At 40.2% G+C, this 20,413-nt stretch overlaps 1 pseudogene; it reads right to left on the bottom strand.

The window, feature by feature from the left end:
• Nucleotides 1-1,015: 1,015 nt before the first annotated feature.
• Nucleotides 1,016-3,441, bottom strand: LOC132651732 (igE-binding protein-like; annotated as a pseudogene).
• Between the last annotated feature and the right edge of the window lie 16,972 nt (nt 3,442-20,413).

Raw genomic sequence — 20,413 nt, 5'->3', positions numbered from 1 at the left:
GGAAATAGATGGTTCCAAATGACCAAGCTGTACCTGTTCTTTAACCAGCCTTGTAGCGGCTTCTAGCTTTTCAGAGGAAAGGGGCCATTGAGGAACCCATACGGCTTCCTCTGTGAGCCAAGATATGGGCATGGAACCCTCAATGGCAGCTAATGAAAACCCAGGCCTTGTTTCCCTGTATTACTTTCCTGTGAAATAGGGTGTAATCTCCCTTGTTCCTGTTTACCAAGGCCTTTTCCTTCCTTATAACCCATCCTTTTCATTATATCAACTGCTTGTTGAGAGTACTCATTGGTCAATGCTAATCCTAAATCCTGCAAAATATCTCTTCCCCAGAGATTGACAGGGAGAGGAAGAATATATGGTATGAAACTTCCTGTTTGACCTTCCCGTGCTTGCCACATTAAAGAACGTGAACTAACTGTAGGGTTGGCCTCATATCCCAATCCTTGTAAGGAGTGGGATGATTGTGTAACAGGCCACGCCTTAGGCCACCAGGTGGAAGAGATGATGCTTTTATCAGCCCCTGTGTTCAAAATACCAGTAAACCTTTTTTCCTTCTATCTGCAGCTGTAGGGTAGGTCTAGTTTTAAGATCAACTACCAAATGAGCAAAATCTGTTCCTGTGGAACCGAGTCCTTTTGCGCCCCTTGGTGTCCTGGTAGATGGAAAACAGTCATGAAGGCTTGGGAGGAGGACTAATTGAGCAATCCTATCTCCAGGAGAAATAGAAAATATGCCTTGGGGGCAGGAGCAAAGCACCTGGAGCTGACCCGTAAAATCCTGATCTAATATTCCAGGATGGACCATAAGTCCTTTTAAAGTGAGAGAGGAGTGACCTAAAATAAGACCAACACTTCCTTCAGGCAGGGGGCCTTCAAACTCCACTGGGACAGTTTGCACCCCATGTGTGGCATTAATAAGAATTGGGAGGTGGAAAGGAGGTCCAGGCCTGCTGATCCTCTTGTTGCTCTGCAGCTGGATAAACCCTCCTGTTTTCTGCCTGTGTCCCATATTTGTTGGGGCCCTGAGACTTGGGGCCCTAAAATCCGTTTTTTGGCATATTTTTATCTCTCTCGTTAGGGGGGGTTTCATGCTGGATAAGCTCTCCCTGAATATCTCTAACTGAGATTGCCTTTTTTACACTTAGGGCAAATTCCAGGAACTTTCTTTTCTGCAGACACACGACAATCTCTTTTAAAATGGCCCATTTTGCCACAATTAAAACAAACTTTATTGTATCCAGAACTTGGGCGGTTCTTGGTTTGTATTATGGCTGCCGCCAGGCTGGCATTGGTAAGCGGGCCTCCGAGTCCTTGGCAAACTTTTATCCAATCTGTTAGCCCTTTGTTCCTTCTAGGAGTAATGACTGTCTTATATTCTGGGGAAGCATTTTCATATACCAGCTGTTCTATCATTGGCTTAACTTGCTCCGGATCTCCAAATATTCTACCTGCTGCTTCTGTCATTCTGGCCACAAATTCTGAGAATGACTCCTGAGGGCCTTGTATAATCTTTGTCAGGTGTCCATTGGCCTCGCCCTTCTTTGAAAGGGCTTTCCATGCATTAATAGCGGCAGCAGAGATCTGACCATATGCCCCCCAGTCATAATTTGTCTGATTATGAACAAATTGGCCTTGCCCCGTTAGCAAATCAAAGGTCCATTGCCGCTGATTTTCTTCTGCATAGGCATTGGCCCTTGCCTGAGTTTGGGAAGCATCATACCAAAAGGCTTTCCATTCTAAGTACTGTCCCATATTAGGGAGAGCAGCTTTTATGGTACTTTGCCAATCATTTGGAGTCATGGCTATGCTAGCAAGTCTTTCAAGCTGCAAAATTGTGAAGTTGGCATCTACCCCGTATTTGTTAACTGACTCTGCCAGTTCTTTAACAAGAGGATATTCTACCGGTGCATAAACATGTTCCCCTTCCGCAGCTTCAAATACAGGGAAGGCTTGTAAAAGCCTTTTTTTATCCCCTTTTGAAAAGAAGAAGTCTAAACTGTGTCTCTCAACATAAGGCAGAGGAGCTTTAGGGGTTAATGAGAAAGCCCCGCGAATCTCAGCTCCTCCCCTCTTTTGTTCTCAATTTGGTGGTAACCGTGGTTCCTGAGGGTGGCGCCCCTCCTCCTCGGAGTGAGCCACTTCTCCGTCTAAATCTGACCCCTCGGAGGAACTTAGTTTGTCAGATTCAGAGCTATGAAGCCCCAAAGCCTCCAATTCTCTTATCGGATAGAGAGGCTTTCTTTTTGGATTTTTATTTCCCTTTATACCTTTCTCCCTCAGGGCATCTTTTCCCTCACTTTTTGCTTCTGTGGTTTTAACATCCACAGAAGGGTCTTTTTTCTTAGAGACGTCCTTTTTTTCTTTTTTCTTAAGGGCCCTTAACCTATTTTCCCGTTCTGTTTCTGACATGCTGTCTTGTAATTCCTCTAACACCCCTTGGCCAGCTGCTACAGATGGATGGCATCTCATCTTCTAAGCAAGATTTTACTAAAATCCACAATGACCTAGCTCCAGCTTTTAGCTTTCCATTTTCTTCTGCCTTCCGTAAATCAGCTTCTAGCTTATCCCAGGAAGCAAGCGTCAGCGACCCTGAACATGCAAACCAGGGAGCGATGCGATCAATTTCCATAATAAACCTTTTTAACGTTCTTTTTGAAAGCTCTAATTCATGTTGTTTTAAAAGCGACTGAAGTGCTGTGATCACCAAATGTGAAGCTCCCATGCTGCTCCCTTATCTACGAGAGAAACTGACACAGGGAGGGGCAAGGCGGCTTATGTACGACTGACTAACAATGTCCCAACAGCACACCAAAAAAAAAAAAAAAAAAAAAAAAAAAAGGGAGGGAGGGGACACTGCGGCTTATACATGCCCGTCTAACGATGTCCCACGGAGAAAAAACACTTTAGCATTAGTCTTTATGGAAGCAAAATGAATACCAAAAGAAGAATCGCTGAAGCCATCAAAACAAATGTAAGAGCAACTGGGACAGTTAAATGGGGCGGTATCTCTTTACGACCTAGCAAGTCTCAGAAAGTACCTTTTGTACTGCAGTTCCGAATCCGCCCCAAGAGCGGCAGGGGGTCTCCTCACAGGGCCCGCGATCAAAGGCTGCCCGGCGTCCCGGGGTTTCGGCCACAGCTGTGATCTGTGTGAACTTCTCGCCAGCAAGAATGCACAGGCAGACACTAGGATCCTTCTGCAGTAAACGTTTATTACGATGAATAGACGAAGACGATAAACGCCAGAATGGTGCTGCTTAAATACACCTTATGGCGGCGTGTACTCAGCTAGTTGGCTGCTTGCCCATTGCCCCATGTGACGCCCTGGACTGGGCAGTAACGCCCCCAGGCTGGACAGTGGCTTGGCGTGCTTTTGCAACTTGCAGACGTGGTCTACTGTTTGTTCATTAGGGCCAGGGCCGCGTGTCACCGCCATCTCGTAATGGCGATTGCACTCTCTCGACTCTCCAAAGAATCTGTCTTTTCTATTCTTTGCATCTCTGTCCCCCCTATTTAAACTCCCTCTTTCTAGTGGACCCTGTTAGACTAGCCCACAGGACTCTCAGGATACCTTTTCTTTTCCCTGCTCTTAAAGAACTAATACTCCAGGGAACCCTAGACCCTGCCAACCTTTTATATCATTGAGAATATGAATGTATATTTAGTCAATACAACAATAACTGCTCAGTTCAAAGTAACAACCTAGGAAATTTCAGATCCAAGACCACAAAAGGAGACCCCCTTGTCATTCAGTACATTCCCCTTAATCCTATATTTCCAGACATTTCCTCACTGGGGAGAAAGAGCTAGAGATACAGATTCAGAAATAGAGAGACCTAGACGAACAGAAAAAAAAAAAAAATATATATATATATATATATATATATATATATATATATATATATAATGTGACAAAGACCGAGAGACAGAGACTCCATTCTGTTTGGTCACTTTCTTTGGCAAATCAACCTCATAGCACAACCTCCTAAAATAAAAGTCCAATAAGAATTATATTTTCTGTGAAAAGATGGCGGTGTCAGGAGGACACTGTTTCTTAGGAGCAGGACAGCAGTGTCGGCACTGCGACCAGGAGACTGAACTCTGTGACCTAAAACACCAGTGTTTGTGATTGCCAGGTGAGAGGAAAGCTTAAGGTGTGGAAATCAACTGGGGCCCAACTTCAGGTTATCTAGTCAATACCTGGAAAAGGTTTTGGGAACCAGCAGGCGCACCTGCTGCTCCAGATTCGAGCACACAGCCTTCTGCAGCACCCCCAGCTGCCATCAAGACTAGGACACACAGCCTCTGGCCCAGATCAAGAGCTCATTCTCTAGACCAGCGTACAGACCTCAATTGCAGGCCCAGAGTGGAGTGCACAGCCTCTGACCCAAAGCTGGCCCACATGAGTGACCCCAACCACCATCTCCAACCGGGGAGCACAGCCTCTAGCACAGAGTGCATCAATAAACCTCTGCGCCAGAGTGGAGCTCTTAGGTGCCAGCTCAGAGAGGTGGGCCTAGCCTCTGAACCAGGAGAGGGCACATATTGCCAGCCCAGCTCTGAGCACAAAGCCTGTGGACCAGAGCAGAGCCAACAGCCGCCATCCCAGACAGGAAAATAGAGCTTCCAGCCAAGACTGAGATGCCCAGCCTCCAGACCAGAGTGGAGCCCTCAGTTGCCAGCATACAGAGGAGTGCACAGCCTTGGGCTCACAGTGGCACCCCCAAACACCATCTCTAACTTGGCCACACAGTCTCCCATCCCAGAGCGGAACTCTCAGCCTCTGGCACAGAGACTTGCTGGGGTAATCTCTCAACTTCCTAGACAGAACTGTGTGCCCCATGGTACCATAATGAGTTACCCTGTTGGGAGAAAACCCCACAGCTAGGGAATCAGCAGGTTCTTCAAGAGGGCTATAACTGGAAAACAGTGCAGAAGCTCACTAAATTCAGAAGGAGAAACCCAGCAGCGGGTCAGCTGACTTGAGGACTTCTACAGGTGAGAGGAGAGCCCCCCAACAAAAAAAGACCACAACTACTACTTAGGTCTAAACACCTGAGGTGAACAGTGGGAATTCCTGGGAAACACTGGCCATACAGTGACCATACACAAAAAGCAGAGGAGGCCTCTGTCAGGAAAAATTATCTTCCTGCCAAGGAGATTCTCCCTACCCCAGTATTCCAGGAAGCAGCAGAAACTAACAACCAACACCTAAAACGTCCCAATGAGTAGAGGTCATCATAAAAGCTTAACCAACAAAAGACAGAGCAATATGGTATCTCCAGAACCCTTCCATCTATGGGTGGGTGAGCAGCCCTGGACCACCCCCCAATAATAGAAATTCAAGAAGATGACCTTTCATCTAAGCTAGTAAAGAGGACAATAGAGGAAACGAATAAAATATGTAAAGAATTAGAGGAAGGCAAAATCAAACAGATTATCGTCATCCGTGAAGAAATATGGGAAGATACAGCCAAACAGTTTGTAGCCTTCAGAGAAGAAATAGTTAAATCACTGAAAGAAATAAAAGAAACAGAGGAATGTTCAAACAGTTGAAGGAAATAAAAGTAAAAGAGGAATATACAATCAGACAGGTGAAGGAAATAAAGAAAACAACTCAAGATCTGAAGACAGATTGGAAAACTTAAAGAAAACACAAATGGAGGAAGTCATGAAGAGGAAGAATTTAGGGAAGAAAACAAAGTATAGAGGTAAGCATAACCAACAGATGACAAGAGATGGAAGAAAGAATCTCAGGTGTAGACAGAAACAATGGAAGAAATCGACATATCCATCAAAGAAAATGTTAAATCCAAAAAATTCCTGACACAGATCATCCAAGAAACCCAAGACAATATCAAAGGACAAAATCTAATTATAATAGGAATTGAGGAAAAGGAAGATTCCCTGCTCCAAGGCCCAGAAAATATCTTCAATAAAATCATAAAAGAAAATTTCCCTAACTTATAGGAGAGGCCTAAAAGATTACAAGAGGCCTACAGAACACGAATAAATTAGAGCAGAAAAGGAAATCCTCCTGCCACATAATAATCAAAACAGTAAGTACACAGAACAAAGAAAAAATGCTGAAAGCTACAAGGGGAAAAAGGCCAAGTAACATATTATGGCAAACCCATCAGAATCAGAACTGACTTCTCAACAGAGAAAATGAAAGCAAGAAGGGCCTGGAGTGATATAATGAAGACCCTAGGAGAACACAGCTGTCAGCTCATACTACTATATCCAGCAAAAATCTCAGTCATCATAGATCTAGAAAACAAGATATTCAGTAGCAAAAACAAATTCAAACAATACCTACGCACAAATCTATCATTACCGAAGATAGTAGAAGAAAAAATAGAACTCAGGAAAACTAACTACATTCAAGAAAACACAGGAAACAAATAACCTCTCTACTGCAAAAACCAAAAGTAGCCAAGCACAAACAAACTACCATAGACAACAGCAAAATCAAAGCATCTAACAGCCACTGGTCATTATTCTCCCTTAACAACAATGGACTCAACACTACAATGAAAAGACACATACTAACAGAACAGATGCATAAACAAGCCCCAACAATCTGTTATGTACAAGAAACACAGCTAAGTCACAAAGATAAACATTACCTGATAGTAAAGGGCTGAAAGGCAGTTTTCCAAGAAAATGGAACCAAGAAGCAAGCAGGAATAGCCATTCTACTATCTGATAAAATAAACGTATAACCAAAATTAATTAAAAGAGATGGGGAAGGACACTTCATATTCATCAAGGGAAAAATCCACGAAGAAGACATCACAATCCTGAACATCTATGCCCAAAATACAAGGGCACCCACATTTGTAAAAGAAACATTGATAAAATTTAAAACACACATGGATCCCCACACATTAATAGTGGGAGGTTTCAACACCCCATTATCAAGAAAGGACAGGTCAACAAACCAGAAATTAAACAAAGAAACAATGACACTAAGAGAGGTCATATATCAAATGGACCTAACAAATGTCTACAGAACCTTTCAGCCAAACACAAAAGAATTTACCTTCTTCTCAGCACCTCATGGAACCTTCTCCAAAATAGACCTCACAGTGGGTCACAAAACAAGTCTCAACACATACAAACAGACTGAAATAAATCCATGTATCCTATCTGACAACCATGGACTAAGGCTCAATCTGAACTACAACAGAAATAACAAAAACCTCACATACGCATTGAAAACAAACAAGTTGCTACTTTATGAAAGTTGGGTCAGAAAAGAAATAAAGAAAGAAATCAAAGTTTTCCTAGAATTCAATGAAAATGCAGGCACAACATACCCAAACTTATGGAAAAAAAATGGAAGCAGTGCCAAGAGGAATGTTCATAGCACGAAGTGCCTACAAGAAGAAATTAGAAACATCTCATGCCAGCAACTGAATGGCTCAGCTAAAAGCTCTAGAAAAAAAAAAAAAGCAGACACAAAAGAGGAGTAATAATCAAACTCAGGAAATAATCAAACTCAGGGCTGAAATAAATCAATTAGAAACAAATAAATCTACTGAAAGAATCAATGAAACCAAGAGCTGGTTCTTTGAGAAAATCAACAAGATATACCAACCCTTAACCACACTAACTAAATGGCAAAGAGACACTATCCAAATCAACAAAATCAGGAACCAAAAGGGGACATAACAACTGAGAAAATCTAAATAATCATTAGGATTTACTTCAAAAGTCTATATGCCATAAAATTTGAAAATCTAAATGAAATGGACAATTTTCTGGATCAATTCCATTTATCAAAGCTGAATCAAGACCAGGTAAATCAATTAAATAGTCCTATATCCCGAAGGAAATAAAAACAGTCATCAAAAGTCTCCCATCCAAAAAAGCCCAGCACCAGATGGTTTCAGCGCAGAATTCTACCAGACCTTCAAAGAAGAGCTATCACCAATACTCTTCAAACTATTCCACAAAATAGAAACAGAAGGAAAACTACCAAACTCATTCTATGAAGCCATAGCCATCTTGGTACCTAAACCTCACAAAGAGCCAACAAAGAAAGAGAATTTCAGGCCAATCTCCCTTATGAACATTGATGAAAAAATACTCAGCAAAATACAAGCAAATACAAGAACACATCAAATATATCATCCATTATGACCAAGTAGGCTTCATCTCAGGAAGGCAAGGGTGGTTCTATATACAGAAATCTATCAACGATAGCCCTGCAGACTATCAAAGCAGATGTTGAGACTTATAGCCAAACTTTGGACAGAATGCAGGGAATATTATTAAAGAAATGGGAAATAGGAAGATGTGGAGAAGACAGGAGCTCCACAAGGAGAACAACAGAACCAACAAAATTTGAACACAGGGGTCTTTCCTGAGACTCATACTCCAACCAAGGACCATTCATGGAAATAACCTAAAATCCCTGAATAGATGTAGCCCATGGCTCTTCAGTGTCCAAGTGGGTTCCATAGTAATGGGAACAGGGACTTATTCTGACATGAACTGATTGGCCTGCTCTTTGATCACCTCCCCTTGAATGAGAAGCAGTCTTACCAGGTCACAGAGGAAGACAATGTATCCACTCCTCATGAGACTTAACAGAGTAGGATCAGAAGAAAGAAGAAGAAACCCCTACCAGTGGACTTGGGGAGTGGCATGTGTGGAGAAGAGGCAGAAAGGGAAGAATTGGGAGGGAAGGTAGGGAAATAGATGGAGGAATACCAGTAAATAAAGTGTAATTAAAAATAAAAATAAATTAAAATTAAAAAAAGAATTATATCTTAGGTACCTTTTTTTCAGTCTTTTTCTTATTTTGTCTTTTTTTTTTTTTTTCAGAGATGAGTACTGAACCCAGGGCCTTGTGCTTGCTAGGCAAGCACTCTACCACTGAGCTAAATCCCCAACCCCAAAAATTATATTTTCTAACATGGCTATATCTCCAACCCAGATATTTCCTCACTGGGGACTCCACATATAAATAGATGAGCTTCAAGAAGACACTGCAATCCAAATCACCAGGATGTGGAAATAGGTGAAGGAAATTCTAGGTTAAAAGAACATAGTTATTCTGATAGTTTGTCTTTCAATACAAAGATGAAAGTCCCAGCAACTTCCAAGGACAAAAAAAAACAAGACTGACAAACTTCTTTGGGTTAAATGTGGAATAATTCCATACTGGAGTATTATCACCTAAGAAAATGACATCATGATATTTTCAGGCAAAAGGATGGAACCAGAGAAAAAAATCCTGAGTGAAGCTACTAAAATGCAGAAAGACAAATATGGTATGTAGTCACTTATTAGGAGGTCTACTATTAGTGAGGGATAAAGTTCCAATAGGCCTTCTATTGTTACCAAACCCAGTGTTCCACTAGGGAGATCTGGGGATCAATTAATTGAGTTGTTGTGCCAGTCCATCCTACAGAAATTTTCAAGCAATCCTGGCTATTGTTATTGAAATATGTTGTTCTCTGCCCTCTAATAATAGATCAGTGCAATGTTCTTCCATCCACAGTGATGCCTCCTTCTGCATCAAATGGGATCGAATACAGAGACACACAGTCCTATATTATGCAGAGAAAGACCTTAAAACATCCAGGTCTAAATGGGATTTCCCTATGAAATTATATCTCAGCTCAGAACTCTGGAAATCCTGCAGAAGAGTATGCAGTTAAACTGTCATAAGCAGAGGGAACTGAAGTCATAAGGAGAAAAATTTCCTGAGAATCAGGCCACAGAGGAAAATGATGCAGCTAGCCTGGTTGACACCTGATAAGCTAGGGTCATATAGAAGGGGGAGGATGATCTCCCCTATCAGGGAACTAGAGAAAGGGCATAGAGATAGAAGAAAAAGTGTGGGTGGTACTTGGAGGAGAAAAAGGGAGGGGACAACAGAGGGGAAACAAAATGAACAAATCAAAATAGAGAAATGCAAAAGAAAAAGTATGATCAAGGTGATAAAGTACAGAGCTCTTCTTGACTGATGGCTTGTTCTTGGGGTTAGTGCCAGTGTGTGGCAAGGACGAACTCAGTTTTCCTTAAGGGACTTGGCACTGAGATTCTGATCATGTTCCAATGAGTAGATGAACAACACATACTAGAATTGATGTCTTTTAAAGAAAAAAAAATTAGTATGACACATGGGTACGAATTTGAAGCTGCGACAATGGTGAGGGAGTGTAATGTATGTTATATCAAATTCCCACATAAGCAATAAAAAAATGTGTGGACAAATTTTACAATGACTTTCAACATGGGAAAAGATTCAGCTAAAGAAGGGCAGAATTTGCCTTTGTAAGGTAAGCTTTCCAGGAACTCATTAGGTAGCAGACAATCCTAGCCATGAATTAGGGGTTACCCAGCTACCTCTGACCCCAAGAACTTTGTTGCACCTCAGAAGAAGCTGTCCTGCCACAAACATTACATTAGAAGTTCTGTCTAGCGGACAACAGCAGGGAACACAGCTGCTCTTGTGTCCTAGACATATACCAGAGACCTATTTCTCTGTCCTGAAGGCCCAGGTAAACGTAAACACCTGGGTCAGGACAATTGCTCACTGACTACTAAGTATGACAGAGCTGACAATCCAGCAGGTCAGTCAAGGTAACAGTGCTCATAGAGGGTTGGCAACAATATTGTGGAACATCACCAGCTGTCAAGAAGTTTATTACTCCTTATTTTTCCTTTTATATACACCTAACTTTCTGTTTTAGCAAAAAAGTCCCAGGAATTTTCTGGTTTCCTTCTCTTTTCCCTGCTCCTGAAAACTCAAAACCCCAGGGAATGCTAGACCCAGCCAGCCTGTTATATCAATAAGAAAGTGAAGATCCATTTAGTAAGTATGTGAGTAACTGCCCAGTTTAAAGTCACAACCAAGGATATTTCAGATCAAAGAGCACAGTAGTAACTTCCTTGTCATTCAGTACATTCCCTTTAATCCCTCATCACTTTGAAGCTTTCCTACTTAGGAAGCTGTCCAATTAAAAACATTGCAGTTTTATTTCCAACCTGATTTTGTCACAGAGATAAACAAGAGTAAAGGAGTGTGAGCTGGATAAAGGGATGAGATAAAGGCTTGTTGGGTTTCACAAGAAAAAGTCACATGTGCACAGGATCAGAGGTACTGGACACTGAGCAATGATTGTTTACTCATATCCATGGAAACCTCAAGAATCTCTCAAGTGCTGATTGGCTGAGAGGGAGAATGATATCAAAAAAGAAATGAAAGCCAGTAAGAGTTTCAGGAGCCAGTTATTTTAAGTGCCAAGTGACAGCCTGCTTGAGAGAAAGGGTGGTTAGCTCTAAATGCCTCAATCTGGGTAGCTGAAAGCAAATAATCCAGAGATGACAGTTCCTGTGTACAAGACTCTTAGTTCAGGAAAAGTGTCACATATTTCTTTCAAGTGGTCATTAATAAACTTACTTGTCCTTGACATGTGAGATTCACATTATCACAGAGTCCATTATTATTTGTTAAATACAGATATGTCCTCAGTCAGTGAATTACTTGGTGGGAAAACACTCCCTGAAAAAGGTAACTTTCTGAACACAAAGCATTTAATTGGGACCTTGCTTATATTTTTACAGAGACCATTCAGGATATCAAGTTAGCAAGCACTCATCTTGTTGCAGCCTTTCAGCAGAACTGAGAGCTTTTCATACTGAATCACAAGTGGTAGGCCTTAAGAGAGAGACAGACAAAGTGCTAGAGAGAGCAATTCAAAAACAGGAACATCTGGAGAGGACAGGAACTCCACAGGAGATCAAGAGAACCAGAAAATTTGAACACAGGGGTCTTCCCAGAGACTCATACTCCAACCAAGTACCAGGCATGGAGATAACCTAGAACCCCTGCACAGATTAGCCCATGGCAGTTTAGCATCAAAGTTGGTTACATAGTAATGGGAAGAGGGAATGCTTTGACATAATCTGATTGGCCTGCTCTTTGATCACCTCCCCCTGAGGGGGGGAGCAGCCTTATTAGGCCACATAAGATGACAATGCAGCCACTCCTGATGAGATCTTATAGACTAAGATCAGAAGGAAGGAGAGGAGAACCTCCCCTATAAGTGGACTTGGGGAGGAGCATGGGTGAAGAAGGGGGATGGAGGATGAGATCAATAGGGAAGAAGGGAGGAACTTATGGGGGGATACAAAGTGAATAAATATAATTAATTAAAAAATGAGTTTTCAAAGCAAAATAAATAGATGGAGATCAAAAGAAACAAAGATATAAAGTGACAGAGACTTAGAGACAAAGACTCCATTCTCTGTGGTCACTTTCATTGGCATATAAAACTCACAGCAAACCCTTCTATAATATAACTACAATAGGAATTATATCATGTAACGATGACATAAATCATAGCCCCTCCCAGATATTTCTCTTTTTTTAATTTTTTTAACTTTTATTAATTACACTTTATTCATTTTGTATCCCCCAAAAGCCCCTCCCACCTCCCCTCCTGGTCTCCCCATCCCCCTTTCTGCACGCATGCCCTCCCCAAGTCCATTGGTAGGGGAGGTCCTCCTCTCCTTCTTTCTGATCTTAGTCTATCAGTTCTCATCAGAAGTGGCTGCATTGTCAGGGTTCTAGGTTATCTCCATGAATAGTCCTTGGTTGGAGTATGAGTCTGTGGGAAGTTCCCTCTGTTCAAATTTTCTTGTTCTGTTGCTCTCCTTGTGGAGTTCCTGTCCTCTCCAGCTCTTACTATTTCGCACTTCTTACATAAAATTCCATTCACTCTGCCCATCAGTTGGCCATCAGGCTCAGTATCTGCTTTCACAGTCTGCATGGCACAGGCTTTCAGAGGCCCTTTGTGGCAGGTTCCTAGGTTGTTTCCTGTTTTCTTCTTCTGGCTTTCAGAGGCCCTCTATAGCAGGTTCCTAGGTTGTTTCCTGTTTTCTTCTTCTTCTGATGTCCATCCTCTTTCCCTTTCAGGAAGGGTATTGAACATTTTAGTTAGGGTCCTCTGTTTTGCTTAGTATGTTTAGATGTCCCAGAAGCAAAAAGACACACATGGTATATACTCACTCATATAAACATCCCAGACATTTCTTTACTGTAAAGTCATGAAATTACATGACTCCACATGTAAATAAGGAGCTTCAAGAGGACATTGTAATTAAAATCACCAGGAAGTTGAAGAATATGGAGGAACTTGTAGGATAAAAGAATATAGTAATATTCATAGTTTCTCATGCAATATAATGAGTTAAGTCCCACCAACTTCCAAGGGCAAAAGAACAGGACTGACAATCTTCTATGTGGAAAATGTGGAATATTAACATAATGGAGTATTATTCTGCTAAGAAAATGACATCATGATATTTTCAGCTAAATGGACAGAACCAGAAAAATTCATTCAGGGTGAAGTAACTAAAATCCAGAAAGACAAACATGGTATGTACTCACTTTTTAGGAGGTCTCCTAATAGTGGGGGATAATGTTCCAATAGGCCATCTATTGTGACCAAACTGGTATTGTACTAGGGATATCAGGTGTCAGTGAATTGAGTTGTTGGGCCAGGTCATCCTACAGAAATTTTAAATTTAAATTAGCTAATAATAATAATAATATTATTATTTTAAAGGAACTGAGGACCATGAGAACCTATTATATCTATAAGAATGCGAAGTTATATTAATGAGTTCACACGTAACTGTAGAGTTTAAAGTCACAACCTAAGAAATTTCAGATCCAAGACCACAGTAGGAGACTAACTTGTCATTGGGTACATTCCCCTTAATTCCACATCATTTTGAAGCTTACCTACTTAGGAAGCAGTCCAATTAAATAAATATTAAAGTTTCATTTCCTACCTCATATTGTCACAGAGATAAACAGGAGTAAAAGTGTGGGATCTGGATAAAGGGATGTGATAAAGAATGTTGTGTTTCACAAGAAAAAGTCACATGTTTATTGGATCAGAGATACTGTAAAATGAGGAAAGTTTGTTTACTCATCTCCATGGAAACATCAAGATTCTCTTAGGTGTTGATTGGCTGAGAGGGAGAATGATGTCATGCAATAGGTGAAATCCACAAAGTGTTTCAGAAGCCAGTTATTAGAAGGGCCAAGTTGAAAGCATGCTTGGGAGAAATTGTCGTGAGACCTACATGCCTCAATCTGGGCAGCTGAAAACACACAGAGATATCAGTTCCTGTGTCCAAGAGTTCAAGAATAGTGGCACATATTTCTTTCAAGTGGTCATCAATAAAGGCACGGGTCCTTGACTTGTGACTTTCACATTATCACAGATGCCATTATTATTAGTTAAGTTAAATGCACAGATATGTCTTCAGTCAGTGAGTTACTTACTGTAGAAATGCTCCTTTACCAAGACAATTCATTGAACAAAAAGCGTTTAATTGGGACCTTGCTTATATTTTTATGGAGACCATCCATATCACGTCATCAAGCAAGTTATCTTGTTTTACTCCTCAGCAGAACTGAGAGGTTTTCATACTGAACCACATGTGGCAGGCAGAGAACGGGAGACAGACAGAGACAGATAGAGAAAGAACTAGAAATACACATTCAGAAATAGAGAGACTGAGAAGAAAAGAAACAATGATAGAACGTCACAGAGACCAAAAGAAAAAGACTCCATTCTGTCTGGTCACTTTCAGTGGTATATCAACCTCACAGTACAATCTTCTGTAATATAATTCCTATTAATAAGACCATATTTCCACGGACTTACCATACATTTCCTCACTGGGGATTAAACATGTAAATAGATGAGCATCAACTGGACATTGCTATTCAAATCACCAGGAAGTGGAAGAAGATGGAGGAACTTCTAGGCTAAAACAACATAGTTATCCTGATAGTTTGTCATTCACTACAATGATTAAAGTCCCAGTAACTACTAAGGTCTACAGAAGAGGATTGATAATTTCCATGGGCAAAAATGTGGATTGATCCATGACAAAGTATTATTCTGCTTAAAAAATGACATCATTTTATTTTCAGGCAAAAGGATAGAAGCAAAAAAAAAAAAAAAAAAAAAAGATAAGGTGTGAGGTAACTAAAATGTAGACAGACAAATATGGTATTATTCATTATTATTAGGAGGTCTCCTAATACTGGGGGATAAAATTAGACTAAGCCTTCTCCTGTGAGTGAACCAGTCTACCACTTGGGGATGCGTGGCCATTAATTGAGTTGTTAGGCTACGGCATCCTATGGACATTTTCAAGTAACCCAGGTCATCGTTATTACAATATATTTCTTGCTGCCCTCAACTGATAGATGAGTACCATGTTCTTTGATCCACAAAAATGCTTCCTTCTGCAAAAAAGGGGATTATATACAGAGACTCACAGTCTGATATTATGCAGAGAGATATCTTAAAACTCCCAGCTCTAAATGGGCATTCCCTATGAAATTCTCCCTCCCCTCAGAGCTCTGGAAAGCTACAGTAGAGAAGACTGGTAGAGTGACATAAGTACAAGCAATTGAGGACGCAAAGAATTCAATGCCCAGAAAATAAGACTACAGAGGAAGATGGTACAGCCAGCCTTGATGAATACTGATAAGCTAGGGTCAGTTAGAAGGGGGAGGAGGACCTCAACTTCAGGAAATAGAGAAATGTCATAGGGTTTGAAAAAACAGGGTAGGTTGGACTGGATTGGGAGGACAGAAGGGGTAGCAGAGGGAATCAAATGTGAACAAATCATAATAAATAAATACATAAGAAAGACTGTGATCAAGGTGACAAAGTACAGAGCTCTTCAGGACTGATGGCTTCTTCTCTGGGTTGGTGCCTAGGTATGGCAAGGATGAACTCAGTTTTCTTTAAGGGACTTGGCACTGAGATTGTGATCATGTTCCAATGAGAAGATGAACAACACTTACTTCAATTGATGTAATTTAAAGCAAAAGAATATTTATTTTGACTCATGGGTAGCAATTTGAATTTGGGAGCAATGGAAAAGGAGTGTAATGTAAAATACATGAAATTCCACATGAGCAATAAAAATAATATATTGACAACATTTACAATGACTTTTGACATGGAGGAAATATCAGATAGAGGAGGGCAGTGTTTGACTTTGTAAGGCAAGCTTTACAGGGACTCATTATATAATAGAGAATCCTAGCCATGAACTAGGGTGTACCCAGCTATCTCAGACCCCATGAGCTCAGATGGCACCTCTGAACAAGCAGAGGTGCACTAACACTACCTTCATAGGATTTGGTCAGAAGAACCACAGCTGGAAACACAGCTGCTCTTGTGTCTAGGCATATATCACAGACCCATATCTCCATCCTGTAAGCCCAGTTTTAACTGTAAACCCCAGGACCAGGAGAGTTCCTCACTGAACACTGAGTAGGACACAGCTCCCAATACAGCCATGTCTCTCAAGGCACCCTGCTCATAGAGAGTTGCCAAGACTACTGAGGAACAATACCAGCTGTCAAATAGTTTATTGCCCTTCAGTTTTCCTTTCACATACAGCAACTTTTCTCTGTTTCAGCCAAACGAGTCCTAGTAATTATCTGTTTTCCTTCTCTTTTCTCTGTTCTGAAAGATGCAGTAACCCAGGAAACCCTAGAAACTGCCATCCTATTATATTAATAATAATGTGAATGTACACTTAGTGAGTATGTAAATTTTCAGTTCAAAGACAGAACCCAGGAAAATTCAGATGCATGTCCATAGTGCGAGAACACCTTGTTATTTGTTAGTTTCCCCTTACTCACACATCACTTTGAAGCTTCCCTACTTAGGAAGCTGTCTAATTAAATAAACATTAAAGTTTAATTCCCTACCTGGCATTGTCACAGAGGTAAACTGGAGTAAAGGTGTGGCATCTAGATAAATGAATGAGATAAAGTCTTGTTGGATTTCACAAGAAAATGTCATTTGTGCGCAAGATCAGAGATACTGGGCACTGAGTTTGTTCACTCCTCCATGGAAACCTTAAGTTTCTCTCAGGTGCTGATTGGCTAAGAGGGAAATTGATGTCATGAAACAGGTGAAAGTCAGTGAGAGTTTCAGGAGCCAGTTATTAAAAGGGCAAATTGTACAGAGTTCTTGAGAAAAAGGATGAGTAGCCCTACATACTTCTATCTGGGAAGCTGAAAGCACACAACCCAGAGAAGACAGTTCCTGTGTCCAAGAATCTTAGTTCAGGAACAGTTTCCCATAGTTCTTTAAAGTGGTCATTAATAAAGTCACGAGTACTTGACATGCGATTTTCACATTATCACAGATTCCATTATTATTTGTTAAATGCACATATATGTCCTCAGTCAGTGAATTACTTCCTCAGAAAATGCTCCCTTGCCAGTGAATTACTTCCTCAGAAAATGCTCCCTTGCCAAGACAATTATTTGAACAAAAAGCATTTAATTGGGACATGGCTTATATTTTTACAGAAACCATCCATGATGTCATTTGACCAAGCTGCCATCTTGTTGTAGTCCTTCAGCAGATGTGAGAGATTTCATATTGATCCACAAGTGGCAGGCAGAGAGAGGGACACACACACAGAGATAGATAGAGCTAGAGAGAAATTCAGCAATATAGAGACTGAGACCAACATAAACAAAGATAGAAAGTGACAGAGACCTAGTGACAGACATTCCTTTCTCTCTAGTCACTTTCATTGGCATATTGACCTCAAAAAAACCCTCCTATAAAATAACTCTAATAGGAATTGTATTATCTAACAAGGGCCTCCTAACACTTCCCAGACACTTCCTTATTGGGATTCTACTTGTAAATAGGAGAGTTTCAAGGGTACATTGCAATTCAAATCACCAGGAAGTAGAAGAAGATGGAGAAACTTCTAGGCTAAAAGAGCATAGTTATCCTGATATTTTGTCATTCAACACAATGAATAAATTCCCAGGAACTTCCAAGGCTAAAGAACAAGACTGACAATCTACTTTGAGGAAAACATGGAATATTTCCATAACAGATTATTCTTCAGCTCAGAAAATGACATAATGATATTTTCAGGCAAATGGAAGGAACCAGGAAAAATCATACTGGTTGAAGTAACTAAAATTAATAAGAAACATGTGGTATGTATTCACTTATTAGAATGTCTGCTAATAGTGGGTGATAAAGTTCCAATAGGCCCAGTTTTAATTTTAAACCCCAGGACCAGGAGGCTTGCTCACTCACCACTAAGAAAGACATAGCTGCCGATCCAGCCAGGTCATCCAAGGCAAACCATCTTATAGATGGTTGGCAACACTAGTGTAGAACAGCACCAGATGTCAGAAAATTTGCTACATCTCAGTTCCCCATTTAAACTCACTGATCATTTTTCTTTCAATGAATCCAATCCCAAGAATTATCTTTTTTTCTTTTTTTTCCTACTCTTAAAGACTCAGTACTTCAAGGAACCATAGACCCTGTCAGGCTATTATATCAAAAAGAATATGAAAATACATTTAATGAGTACCTGAGTAACTGCTCATTTCAAAGTCACAACCTAGGAAGTTTCAAATCCAAGACCAGAGTAGGAGATCACTTTGACATTCCTTACATTCTCCTTAATCCCACATCACTTTGAAGCTATCCTACTTAAGAAGCTGTCCAATTAAATAAACATTAAAATTTCATTTTCTACCTGACATTGTCACAGAGGTAAACAGGAGTAAAAGTGGGGGATCTGGATAAAAGGATGAGATAAAGGCTTGTTGGGTTTCAAAAGAAGATTCACATGTGCACCGGATCAAAGATTCTGGATTCTGAGGACAGTTTGTTCAATCATCTCCATGGAAACCTTTAGATTCTTTTAGGTGCTAATTGGCTGAGAGGGAGAATGATGTCATGAAACAGGTGAAAGCCAGCCAGGTATTAAAAGGGCCAATAGGAGAGAAAGGTTGAGCAACCCTACATGCCTCAATCTGGGCAGCTGAAAGCACACAACCCAGAGAAGTCAGTTCCTGTGTCCAAGACTCTTAGTTCAACAAAAGTGTCACATATTTCTTTCATTTCTTTGGAAAGTGGTCATTAAAAAAATTCACATGAATTTCCCATTATCACAGATTCCACTATTATTTGTTAAATGCACAGATAAGTCCTCAGTCCATGAATTACTTACTGTGAAAATGATCCCTGACCAAGGGAACTCTTTGAACCAAAGGCTGAGCAATATTCCATATTGTAGATGGACTACAATTTCTGTATCATTTTATAATTGGTGTGGGGGAGGCATCTGGGTGGTTTCCTGTTCCTGGATTTTACAAATTAATTTGCTAGAAACATGGTTGTACAAATGTTCTTATTGTGTACTTGAGCCTCTTTTGATATATGCCTAGAGGTGGATAGCTGCATCTTGAGGAATCACTGGTCCTAGGTATCTAAGAAAGCACCAGATTGCATTTTCTATATGTAGACATTCAGTTTGACCAGCACCATTTGTTGAACATGTTATCTTGTTTCCATTGAATGGCTTTGGCATATTTGTCAAAACTCAGGTGTCCATAAGTATGTGGGTTTATTCCTGGGTCTTCTATTTGGTTCCATTGATTCACAATTCTGTTTCTATGCCAGAACCATGAACTTTTTATTACTGTTGCTCTTTAATACAGCTTGAGATCAGGGATGGAGATATCTCCAGAAGATCTTTTATTGTAGAGGATTGTTTTAGCAATTCTAGGGTTCTTGTTTTTCCATATGAAGTTGAGAATTTTTCATTCAAATTCTGTAAAGAATGGTGTTAGTAATTTGATGGGAATTGCATTGAATTGCTTTTGGTAAGATGGCCATTTTTACCATGTTAATCATGCCAAGCCATGAGCATGGGAGATCTTTCCTTCTTCTCATATCTTCTTTTAATTCTTTGTTCAGATTCTTGAAATTGTTTTTAAACAAGTATTTGACTTGCTTGTTTAGGGTCACACCTAGGTACTTTATGTTTTTGATGGAATACAAGAACAAATCAAAGATATCATTCAATATGACAAAGTAGGCTTCATCTCAGCTATGCAGGGGTGGTTCAATATAGGCACATCCTATAATGTTATCCACCATATTAAAGAAATGAATGAAAAAAAAAAAACACATGAAAATCTCCTTAGATAGTGAAAAAGCATTCGACAAAATCCAACATCAATTCATTTTTAAAGTAGTGGAGAGATCATGGATACAAGGCACATATATAAATATAGAAAAGGAAGTATTTAGCAAGCCTATATCAAACATCAAACTAAACTGAGAGAAATTTAAAGCAAATGCACTGAAATCTGAGAAAAGTCAAGACTGCCCATTCTATCCATGTCTCTTCAATATAGTTCTGGAAGTACTTATTAGAAGAATAAGACAATTGAAGAAGATCAACAGGATAAAAATATGAAAGGAAAAATTCAAAGAATCAGTATTTGCAGATGATATAATAATATACCTGTTTGACTCCAAACATTCTACGAGGGAATTCCT

The sequence above is a fragment of the Meriones unguiculatus genome (assembly GCF_030254825.1).
Source record: "Meriones unguiculatus strain TT.TT164.6M chromosome Y unlocalized genomic scaffold, Bangor_MerUng_6.1 ChrY_unordered_Scaffold_25, whole genome shotgun sequence".
NCBI classification, from domain to species: domain Eukaryota; kingdom Metazoa; phylum Chordata; class Mammalia; order Rodentia; family Muridae; genus Meriones; species Meriones unguiculatus.
This window is presented reverse-complemented; position numbering and strand designations above follow the sequence as displayed.